This window comes from Etheostoma spectabile, chromosome 1, assembly GCF_008692095.1.
Source record: "Etheostoma spectabile isolate EspeVRDwgs_2016 chromosome 1, UIUC_Espe_1.0, whole genome shotgun sequence".
NCBI classification, from domain to species: domain Eukaryota; kingdom Metazoa; phylum Chordata; class Actinopteri; order Perciformes; family Percidae; genus Etheostoma; species Etheostoma spectabile.
The window spans coordinates 23936391-23947661 of NC_045733.1; the positions used below are offsets into that span (position 1 = coordinate 23936391).

The 11271-nt window shown below is 38.9% G+C and overlaps 1 protein-coding gene and 1 pseudogene across 1 annotated transcript in view; both read left to right on the top strand.

The window, feature by feature from the left end:
* LOC116692235 (transient receptor potential cation channel subfamily M member 7-like) overlaps nt 1-11269 on the top strand; it is a 19710-nt pseudogene extending 8441 nt beyond the window's left edge.
* Nucleotides 1-11271, top strand: part of LOC116689707 (transient receptor potential cation channel subfamily M member 7) — an 89912-nt gene that overhangs the window by 72720 nt on the left and 5921 nt on the right. The gene's annotated exons all lie outside the window — the stretch shown is intronic.

The following is an 11271-nucleotide window of genomic DNA, read 5'->3' on the forward strand; positions in this document are numbered from 1 at the left end:
CAAAGGACCCCCACAGGTATGTGCTTAGATGTACTGTAGTGTGCCTTGTGGTGATAACCATGGAAACGGTGTAATTGAATGGTGTGTGTTAAAGTAGGCCCAAACCCTAACCACCACTCTCTAAAGAGTAAATTAGTCTGTTTTTCACATAATTTTTATGTTTATGTCTGTCACTATAATTGCAGTGTTAAAGTGCTGGGGTAGACCAGTGATAGACCTGTGTATCATATCTTCTTAAGTGTTATTCATACATTTTAAAAATTTGATCACAAAAAAAGGTGTTATTCATTTCTATTAGTCTGCTATTTAACGATGTTTGGAGGTCATCATCCGGATGACTAATTAGATTCAATGACATCGGAATCCCACTTTTGGTTGGCTGTTAAATTTAAATTAATTATTTGTATTTGTAAAACATATTATTTATACATGGGCTTGGCATGCAGGCCACTCATTCACAATGTATTTGGTTTCATGAGAAGCACACATGAAATAGCTCAATAAAACTGGTGTAAACGATGTTCAGTTATAAAGAAATGGTCAAAGAAAACATAACGTTTCTAAAATGAATTCATTTAAAATTAAATAGTTCCCTACAGTTGTACTTACTGTTGAACCTCCTCCTTTTGTATGTAAGCCATTTCTGTTGCACTACTACTATTTAGTTGCACTTTCAAGAAGTGGCACACCTTCCTTTTTGTAAACTCGCAAAAATACTTGGTTACTTTATCATTCTGTGTTTTCTTTAACATCAATTATTTGCCACTGGATTTTCTCCGCTAACTACAGTACGTGCTGTTGCTCAAAGATGATTCGGAGGCATAAGTGAACATGGGCCCATTTAACGTGGGGCAAAAGGCCTGCATGTGACTGTGATCAAAGTGAGAGTCCCTTTGGCAGGTTTCACAATGCTCTCTTGGTTAAAGGCCAATCTAAATGGGCTGCCTGCCCAGCTGACAAATAACCTTCCTTAATGTCCTCAAACTGTCTACAGAGAGCTTTCTTCTTACTAGAACAGATCAGACCATTATAACTGTCTTTGTGTCTTTGCAAATGTACTCTATATTTTGGTGTTTTGTATTTATTTACGTTTAAATCAGTGATTAATTATGTTGCTGAAATTTGTTTCAGATGCCTTCCAGGATGCCAGATTTGTCAACAGCTAGTCCGGTAAGTATCTGTTTGGTCTTTGTTCCCCTCATTCTTTGTAACCTGACAGGACAAGTCTTAAGAGAAGTTTTAAGTTTCAAGAGTCCATACTAACCAGTTGACTTCACACCAGAAAAGACCTGCAGGCAAATTATTTTACAATTCCAGTTAACAAGTAAAATGTAACCTCCAGTCCTTGTATGTCAGGATGCACATTGCCTAAGATAATTAAAGGTGTGGAAACAAAAAAGCTTAGATTGGTCATTAATCAATATTAATAATACATTGATGAGCCATTGAAAGTAGAAGTTGTTAAGATACGTTTTTTTTTTTTTTTTTTTTTTTTAATTATATTGATGGGAGAGATTTGGATGTTTCGATGAAGTGTACATATGCAGTTCATAGTGATAAATAGATCTAACATTTTAAATTCTTGGAACAATGTGTTTTTTATTTCAGAAAAAAAGTAGACAAACAGGCTTTGTATTTCAAGCCAGAGACCGTTGATTTTGTCATCTTAAATTATACCGGTCCATAGCAGATTGTATCAAATCTAGCTAGCTAGCTAATTAAGCTAACATTAGCTCCATTGACTTTGTTAAAAACGTTGCCTCTAGCAGATAATTTTATGGTATGGTAAAAGACAAGACAAAGAGTCATTTCCCCTTGATATTTCCCTGCTTTCAGGGTTCAAAATACATTAATTTCATCCACCAGCCAAATGGCTAGTTCATGTTCAACATTGACCAGCCACTCAATAGATATCCATTGCTTGTTTTGCTTGTTAATGAAGCAAATCTACCAGCCTGCTAACTTTGAACCCTGCCTTCTTTAAACTATCTATTACTTACAGCAATTATAAATGTGACTTAAATTAAGCATGTGCTATTGTTTACATTCTGTTGTACCTGCTGTGCTCTGCCACATTGCTGCTAAGGGCACTTACGCACTAACCCGATGGCTGACCGTTGTCCGAAAAGGCAGTCGAACTGACTAGAGGCCACCGAAGCAATGCCAATTGCCGACGGCAGCTGATTAGACAAACGCATCATGTGGGTCTGGTTTCTCTGTAAATTCAAAGCCAGACTGTCATGGCGGCTTGTTCAGAATACAATCCCATATTTTACTAAAATAGGTCACCAAAACGTGTTGTCTGAAAACATTTGAAGCGAGAAGGCCACGCAGTTGCTGAATCTGTCTTCATTTCAGATCAACATAGGTCAATTTAAAAGATTTTTGTCAGATTTTGAGAGACTCTAGTCACACTTATTCCTGCACGTTGTTTCCATGTTAGCACTCCACCAATCAGATTGGTCATTTGAGGCAGACTGCCGGCAGTGCCCACCTTCTGACCGAGCATGTCAGGAAGGCCGCCGGCCCCTCCGACAGACGATGGCACGGAACACACCGAACAGACTCGAGTCACCGACCTTGCCAGGCTGTCCAACAGCCCATTATCGGGTTACTGTATCAGGGCATTAAGATGTATAATTTGAATAAGTATCAATGAAAGTGTTTCTGTTCAACCTCAAGATGCTGCTGTGGACGGCTGGTGCGGCAGCATGTTGGCTTTACAGCCAGCTTGGCCACGAAGTATTCAGACGTGAAACTGGGTGAAAACCCCAACCTGTCCATGCCCGAGCTGGAGGAGTGGTCGGTGGAAAAACACACAGAGGCGAGTCCCACTGATGCCTACGGTGTCATCAATTTCCAGGGAGGGTCTCACTCATACAAAGCCAAGGTAGGAGGGCAAATTCTTCTCTGCTGGAGAGCATGTTGTTCATGTAAAAAGAAATCTTGTGAGTCTTGATAACTGTAATGGATTGCTGAAGAATGCTCTAACGCAGTATTTTAAGGTGTTTTCTTAAATGTAAATGTGTGTAGATGCATTGTGAACAAAACATTAATATACCTATATTTAACCCTATGTATTAGTGTAATATGCAGGATTTCTCAAATTACTTTCATCACCAACAACATTGTGTTAGTATGTCATTGTTAACCAATAAACTCAAAATAAAATAAGGAAACTGGAAGGATCATGTCTATCCCCAGTCTTTATTACTGATTATTAGGGGTCTCACGATTGATTTTCATTCTGAACCAAAAATCAGTCAAAGTTGCATTATAATTTCTATCATCAAAAATCAAAAGCAGGATTGGCAATTCTCTTAGTATTTATTTTTCCCTCTAATCCTGTCTACTTGTGCGCATCCTAAGACAACACATTGTAGCTTACCAGTAACTTAACCTGCACCTAAAGACACAGCAAAGCTTACCAGTAGCCTTCAGCTGCTTTTTAAGACACCATGGCCACTACCGGGGTCGGCAATGACAAAGAAACAAGATAACTGGAAAATCCTCCTGTTTCCCTAAAGTTATTGGTGTTGTAAAATTTGATAGTAGAAGTAGAGTAGTATAATAGAGTGCTAAAAATGTTTAAATTTAATCAAATTTTGACCTAAAATCGAAAGTCAATTATAATCGTGGATTTGATGAATTGTAACACCCCTACTGGTCATTATTAAAATGTAGAGCTGACACTATGAGATGATTAATCAATTAGTCGTTTTTCAACCAAGCACTGCTTGGTTTTAGCTTCTCGGATGTTGCTGTTTGTTTCTGCTTTATATGTTCATGTCAACATGCTGTTCTTTTATCTGTGCAAACGTGGGCATTGGCCACGACTCGCCGCCAGAGAGCATCCTGCGGCTGATGCTGAAGGAGTGGCATATGGAGCTTCCTAAGACCTCATCGTCTGCTCCACGAGAGTTCAGAACTTTGACTGCACCCACGCCTCAAGCAGGTGGTAGGCAAGGGCCTCATCAAAGCTGCAGTCACCACCGGGGCCTGGATACTCACCGGAGGGGTCAACACAGGTATGTAGTCAGAGAGAGATTATTTTAGTCTTGAATGAGAAATGACAAACGTCCAGAATAATGGGATAAATGTTTAGCTCATTGGAAAATAATGAGTGTTATAAAGAATCAGTGTTATTGTTTTTGAACAAATATTGCAGCTAAATAACTTTTACTTTCCCCCCCTGCTCCCTAACACATTCCCTAAATGAACACTCGCTCACATTTACATTGTACTCAAACCTGCACAAACACCCATGCGCTGATGTAGCAGAAGTTTTAATACCGGGCTCTAAGCGTGTCATTTGGCTATGTCGTGGCCGAGGTGTGTCTGCAGCCACAGCGCAACGTTAAGATGGTGTGGTCTGATCATAGTGTTTAAATCATTGCTCACAGGGTCAATTACCCAGACCAGTGATTACTTTTAATGCCTCAGGCACCCTGAGCAGTTGGGGTGGTCTCCTGGATCCCAAATTACTGCTGAAACCATGAGATCTATTAGCTGAGGACTGTGGTTCACAAACAACCCCAGGCCTAATGTACTTGTTGGGAATGAATTTTGATCCCAGAAGCTCAGGTTTCTTGGCTATTTGTTTTTACAAGCGTGGTTTGAATCTACAGTATCTAGCACACCTTTACTGGTCATACATTTTTATGGAAATATATACTGAGGGGGATTTTAATTGAGGTATGGCAAAGGTTAAGTAGCAAAAAAAAAACTTTACACTCCTGTCAAAGTAATAATGACAGTTCATTGATTGTTTAATGTATCCTTTCAAAAGGTGTGGCAAAACATGTGGGAGACGCTCTCAAAGTACACTGTTCAAGATCATCAAAGAAAATTTGCACTATCGGGATCGCATCCTGGGGAGTCATTGAAAACAGGAACGATCTCATTGGCAGAGACGTAAGATGCAGCTTTAATTTGTTCAAGAATATTTCGAAAGATCTTGATACTTTGACAATAGCAATTTCTTAAATACCCAATAACCTCTCTTTTTGTGACATTCATTTTTTTATAGCTCAGATTGTTTTTATTGATAACAGAAGTCATTTTTCCTTTCTTTTTTTGCTCACTCTCCTATCCTCTTTCCTTGTACTCTCTTGTGTCCAATCTGTCAACTCTGCAGATTGTTGCTCCGTATCAGACACTGCTGAACCTCTAAGCAAACTAAACGTTCTCAACATCTGCATTCCCATCCTCCTGGTGATGATGGACAGTAGGCAAGTACGGCGCTGAGGTCCAACTGCGGCGGGACCTGGAAAAGCACATCAACCTCCAAAAACACGCGTAAGAAAAACTGAAACTTCAATACAATAGTTTCCAGTGCTTGGATTCTTGAAAGACATCGCCTTTGCAGCGTCTTGGACTCTTCTGAGATAATGCAGTGTCATTGTTTGTGTCTGGAAAGCCAGAAACCTTACCTTACTGAAACACTCATCTCCCCTAGTCAAAATACCACATTTGCCCTGCTAAATTACTGAAATCAAGAGTGTCCCATAATAAACATTTGCCAACTTGAGTTTGGCATTTTGTTGTTGGGGGCTTTGGATTTGTACATCACAAAGGTTCACTTCCACACTGTGTTGTACATGATTTTAAATGTGACCCTTAAATCCTAAATAATAGAGTGCCCCCTTCTTTCAAGAAAAATTAACTTAAATTCTATGTTGTGCGGGCGCCTGGTAAGCTCCCCTGGTTGAGCGGGCGCCCATATATAGAGGTTTACTCCTCGATGCAGCGGCCGCATGTTCAACTCCAATCTTCGGCCCTTTTCTGCATGCCATTTCCCCTCTTTCTCCCTTTTTTAAGTCTAAGCTTTCCTATGCAAAAAAGGCCTAAAATGCCCCAAAATAAATCTTAAAATTCTATGTTATGCTTTCTCTTTAACTTGCCAATGATGGCCATTGAACATAGAGTTCTGTCAGAAATCTCCATGAAAATTTCACTAATGCTCAAACGGGCTTCCTGCAGGCTGGAACATAACTTTAGTTTTGACTACACATTTCATTGACAGTGGACAAGGACAATTAATTATTATTTATAATGTATTAATTATTAATATACAGCTCCACCAAAGGTGCATAAAATTACCATCAAATTACTCCAAACAGTGTTTGCATCTCAGTTTCATTAAACTGAAGCAAACACAGTTTACTAAACTCTTCCTTCAAGACATTGTGTGCTGGCTGTTAAGTGTTACTGGCTAAATTAGGACTTGTAGAAAGGGACTGACATGGATTTCTTCCTGGAAAAATAAAATATCTGACTATTTTATGTGTTAAAAAGGTTAATTTTGCCATGGCATGAGATTTTCTGGATATCATTCATTAGCATTAAGATCTGGTTAACAAAATACTGTATGTGCAGCAGATACTCTTGGTGTGTATACTTGTGTGTGAATACCACTTTGGGCCATGTTGCATACATCAGGGTAATTCAGATGGTGTCAGAAAAGCTGTCTGGATGTTTTTAAGATTTAACATTTCTGAAAGTCATAGATTACATTTTGTGGTAAAACACAATCTTAATTATACACATCTAAGTTAAAAAAAATCTAAATAACTTCAGCAGTGATATATTATGGCAGTTGAGTTTAATTGACTTAATTCAGGAAGTGCAACCAATAAAACTTAAAACGGATAACGTAGAAACTACCAAAAGTTGAGTATTTATTTGGCATCATTAATTCCTATATTAGACATTATGTAAAGTATTGTGTGTTATCATTACATACCCTTTATATAGCACTAAACTCCAAGGTGTAATCCTTATGAAGTCAGTTTGTCTTTCTTTGGCAGAAACTAGTTGATAACAGTGAGCTAGTTATTATCATCTCAAAGTCTTACAAACTGTCACTTGGGTGGAGCTGTATTAGTAAAATAACATTAGAGCTGAGCCCACTTTTCATCTTCCTTCTTGTAGGAATTGGTCAGGGTGTTCCTGTTGTGGCTCTGATCTTTGAGGGCGGTCCCAATGTGATCCTGACCGTGCTAGACTACCTTCAGGAGACCCCTCCTGTCCCAGTGGTGGTGTGTGAGGGGACTGGCCGTGCTGCTGACATACTGGCCTATGTCCACAAGCAGACTGAGGAAGGAGGGTAGGACACACACACACACACACACACACACACCACCAACCCCCACACACACACACACACACCCACACACCCACACACACCCACACACAACACAACACACACACACACACACACACACCCCACACACACACCACACACCCACACACACACACACACACACACACAATTAGACCTTATCGTGTCTGGGGTGGAGGACACTAAAACTAAATAATCCGGGGGAAACCAAAGGAAAGGCGGTAACAGTTTAAGCTACAACAGTTCATTTTATTTTATTTAAATCTAACAAATCAACTTAAAGCAATCTTCAACGGAAAAGCTATTTAGTACAAAAAGTAAAACTGAACAGCTAAATCTTTTAACAAAGGCATAACCCAAAAGGAAGTGGTTCACACAACCCCAATTGCAGTATTGTTCCACACAGCAACTCCCACACAGCTTCCACGCAGCCATTGGCACGTCACAACACACACGCACACACAGAGGACTGGGAGGGGGGGGGGGGGGGGGTGGGACAACTGTGTGCCGAAGCTAAATCTCACCATATGCTGTTTTATTCTTGATTGATTTATATTTATTTATTTATTTATTTTTGTAATGGCAAATTAAATGATGGACAGACGTTATGGAAGGAAGGAAGGAATGAAAGGAGGTAGTAGTAGGTTCCCTAGAGAGACTTAAAGGAAATCAAGGCTTCAGCATGTATTTTATTAAATATTTCGATTTTTGCTGAAAGTTGGAGAATTGGTCAAATAAAATGGCAGTATGATGCTGTTAGTGATGAATCATTTACTGTGTTGTAGACAGCGATGATCTTCTTTTTTTTTTTTTTTTTTTGCCATTCCTTTGATGGCAGCGTCGTTGGTGGCTCTTATCTATTTCTGTCCCAGAAGGATTTTTAACAACCCAGCCACAGCCAAGTCTGTTATAATAGAGTTGAAAAAGTTGAACTTGTGATAGTGTAGTTAAAAGTTATCAGCTGACAGGCTTGCACACACGCTGCAAAATGCACACAGCCACTTCTTCAATGTAGAAGGTATCCATAAACACAATCTAGTTGTTTGATTTAATAGTTTGGTTATCTTGGACAGTGATCCAAATAGCGTTTAAACAAAAAGGTAGGGTTTTATTATAGCCTATCACAGGAAACCTGCACAGATACAGAGAAGCACAATCTAAGGTTTATCCATTCCTTTCAAGGTTATTTAACAGAAAAAAGGAAATGGAATATAGGGTTTCCCCCAGAAAAGTTGTTGGGCCCGGTGGCAACTGTATTTTTTCAACAAAAGACCAGTCCCAGATTGATGGCATCATTAATGTAGAGCCCCATAGTTTCAGCTATACCAAATAATGGAAGGAAACAAAAATACATTTAAATCACTCCTCCCACCCCAAAATATACTGGGGAAAACATTTAGAAAAAAACTAAAATAAAAGAACTAATAAATAAAGCATTTAAATACTCTTTGTATTTAAATGCAAAGAGTATTATATGGTATATAATCATGTTTCCAAACCACATTATGTATACTGCAGCAATATAAGGCTGCACAAGCACTGCATGCATAGAGTCTAGGTGCAGTCTATTACTCTTTGAACCCTATTGGAGGCATTCACGTAATGTGTTTTCTAGAGATCAAAGCACTGTGCGGGAATCAAAACCTATATTTAAATGTTTTACAGCTGTGTGGGTTTGAGCAGTGTGACCGTAACCATGTAATACTGTAATTGTTCTACAGTAGTCTTCCTGATGGAGTGGAGACTGACATCATCGCAACCATCAAGAAAACCTTTAACTTCAGCCACAGTGATGCCATCCATCTCTTTCAGACTCTGATGGAGTGCATGAAGAGCAAAGAATTGGTACATTCATGCTTGTTTTAAACACTTTTATACACTTCTTGTCATTCATGTTCAGTTCTTATTTATTCCCATTTCAATTAGTGCTGCAGTAAAATAAACTTGCAAAGATCAGATTCATTTAATAAAATTCCTGAAAACCAAATACAAAAGCCCCTGAAGAAAAAAAGAAAGTACAACAGCTTAACTAAATGAACCCATTGAACCACTGCCACAGAGACAACTGTGATGGTCCCACAGTTAGTTAGTTTTTATTTTTTATTTTTTATAGAGTAAAATATATCCCAAACTCTTGAAACATCTGGATAATGTCTGTGGGAACATGTTGATAAGTGCTATCTTGTTTCTTGGAAAACAGATCACTGTGTTTCACATCAGCTCCGAGGAGCACCAGGACATTGACGTAGCCATTCTGAGGGCTTTACTCCAAGGTTAGTAGATGATTTATCTCTAAATCATTTTTTTGCCCCCAATTTCTTTAATAAAAGAACTGAGTCACAAAAGTCACATAAAGTTTACCCAGTCTATTGATATGCTGAGGTTGTTGGTATTGGGAAATAAAGATTACAAAACTTCTTAATGTTTTCACTCTGATATAGATATGCTTTGAGAACAGCGTTCCCCCTGGGTGCTCTTCTCTTTGTGTTCCTGAGGAGATCATGTTGCCCACATTCACAGGGCCTCCTTATTTCAACACTGTCAGTCACTAAGCTGATGTCTTTTTCCTCTTCTTCTGTGCAGTTTGTTAGAAAAAGAGAAAAAGTCAGACATTCACCTGAGCAACTTTGTTTTCATGAAGCTGTAGAGGATATGTCCTTTTGTTGTTGGCATAATGGAAGATGGGGAAAAAAACCTCAATGATTGGTGTTTTCCACTGAATGTATGTCGCGGCTAAAGCAAGTAATTTTTGAGTGACTGTAGACAAAAGACAGTGGCTGACAGTGGCAGTTATCCTGGTAGAACAGCAACTCTTCAAAAGTACAAAAGTTCTGTTATTTAAAGAAAATATTGAGTGCTGCTTAAAGATATTTCTGTGTTTCACTCTTTGGATTTGGATATTAAATGGGAAGTTTAAAAGAGTCACAAGAAATGACATTGCTGAAAACTTGTGTTTTTACTTGTGGATTTTTAAGCAGACCACCTGAGTTATTATGAGGCTATTTGGAATTTAATTTAGTACTTTTAGTCTTTTCAAATTCCCGCTGGATTTTTATTTGACATCCACAAAATCAATTCTGTGTACAGTGATTATGATCATTTGATTCAGACGGGTCCTAGAGGACAATAAACCAGATTAGTGTGGAAGAGAGCAGTGGACTGAACAGGGATTTACTTTGTAGTGTAATCTGTTGTATTAGTGTGTAATTGACTGTATATCTGCCCTTGCCCTGCATTACTAATCCTCTAACTAATGTTAGCTGGCTAACAGACAATAAACAGTAAATAAGGTTTTACTTGTATGTGAATTAATATCAGTAATAAATACACATGGCTGTATCTGTGTATTTCAGGCACAAATGTATCTGCCTTCGATCAGCTGGTCCTGACACTGGCCTGGGACCGGGTAGACATTGCCAAGAATCATGTGTTTGTGTATGGACAGCAGCTTCTGGTACGTATGTGTGCTTGTGTGTTTCTGCATGCCTCATCTTTCACAGAGGTTTGCTTAGCTGAGCATTAGCTCCAAGCCTTGCCCAAAATGACCCCAGAATCTTTGCTAACCACAATCTGCCGTCTGAGGAGCTGGGGGACTGGAGTCGGGCAGGCTGCCATGAACTGCTTGTTTTGACTGTAAAATTAACCATGTTACAGTTGTCTTCATAAGCTGCCCTCAGTGCTTATGTTTATTTTGAAACTTGGGGGAATCCTGGCTTTTCCTTTAATAGGAGGATAGATGATATGTATTTATTTTTCTTGTGTGCATGTGGGTTTTTTTGTAATGTGGAAAGATTTCTGGTATTCTCCCTAATTTGGTTGTTTTATAGATTATTGCTATTGAAATATGGTTCATAACAACATTTTTACCTTTTGTGTGTATAGGTGAGCTCCCTGGAGCAAGCAATGCTGGATGCACTCGTGATGGACAGGGTGGATTTTGTCAAGTTGCTCATAGAAAACGGTGTAAGCATGCACCGTTTCCTGACAATCAGTCGGCTAGAGGAGCTCTACAACACGGTAATGCACCAGCTACCAATGAGCTACTAATTAACCGAGATTGGCTGGTTGTAAAGACTATATGTGTGTTTTTGAGTGTTGTAAAGCTTTTTGTATCTTCTATTTTAGAAACAACCTCCCAACAACCCAAC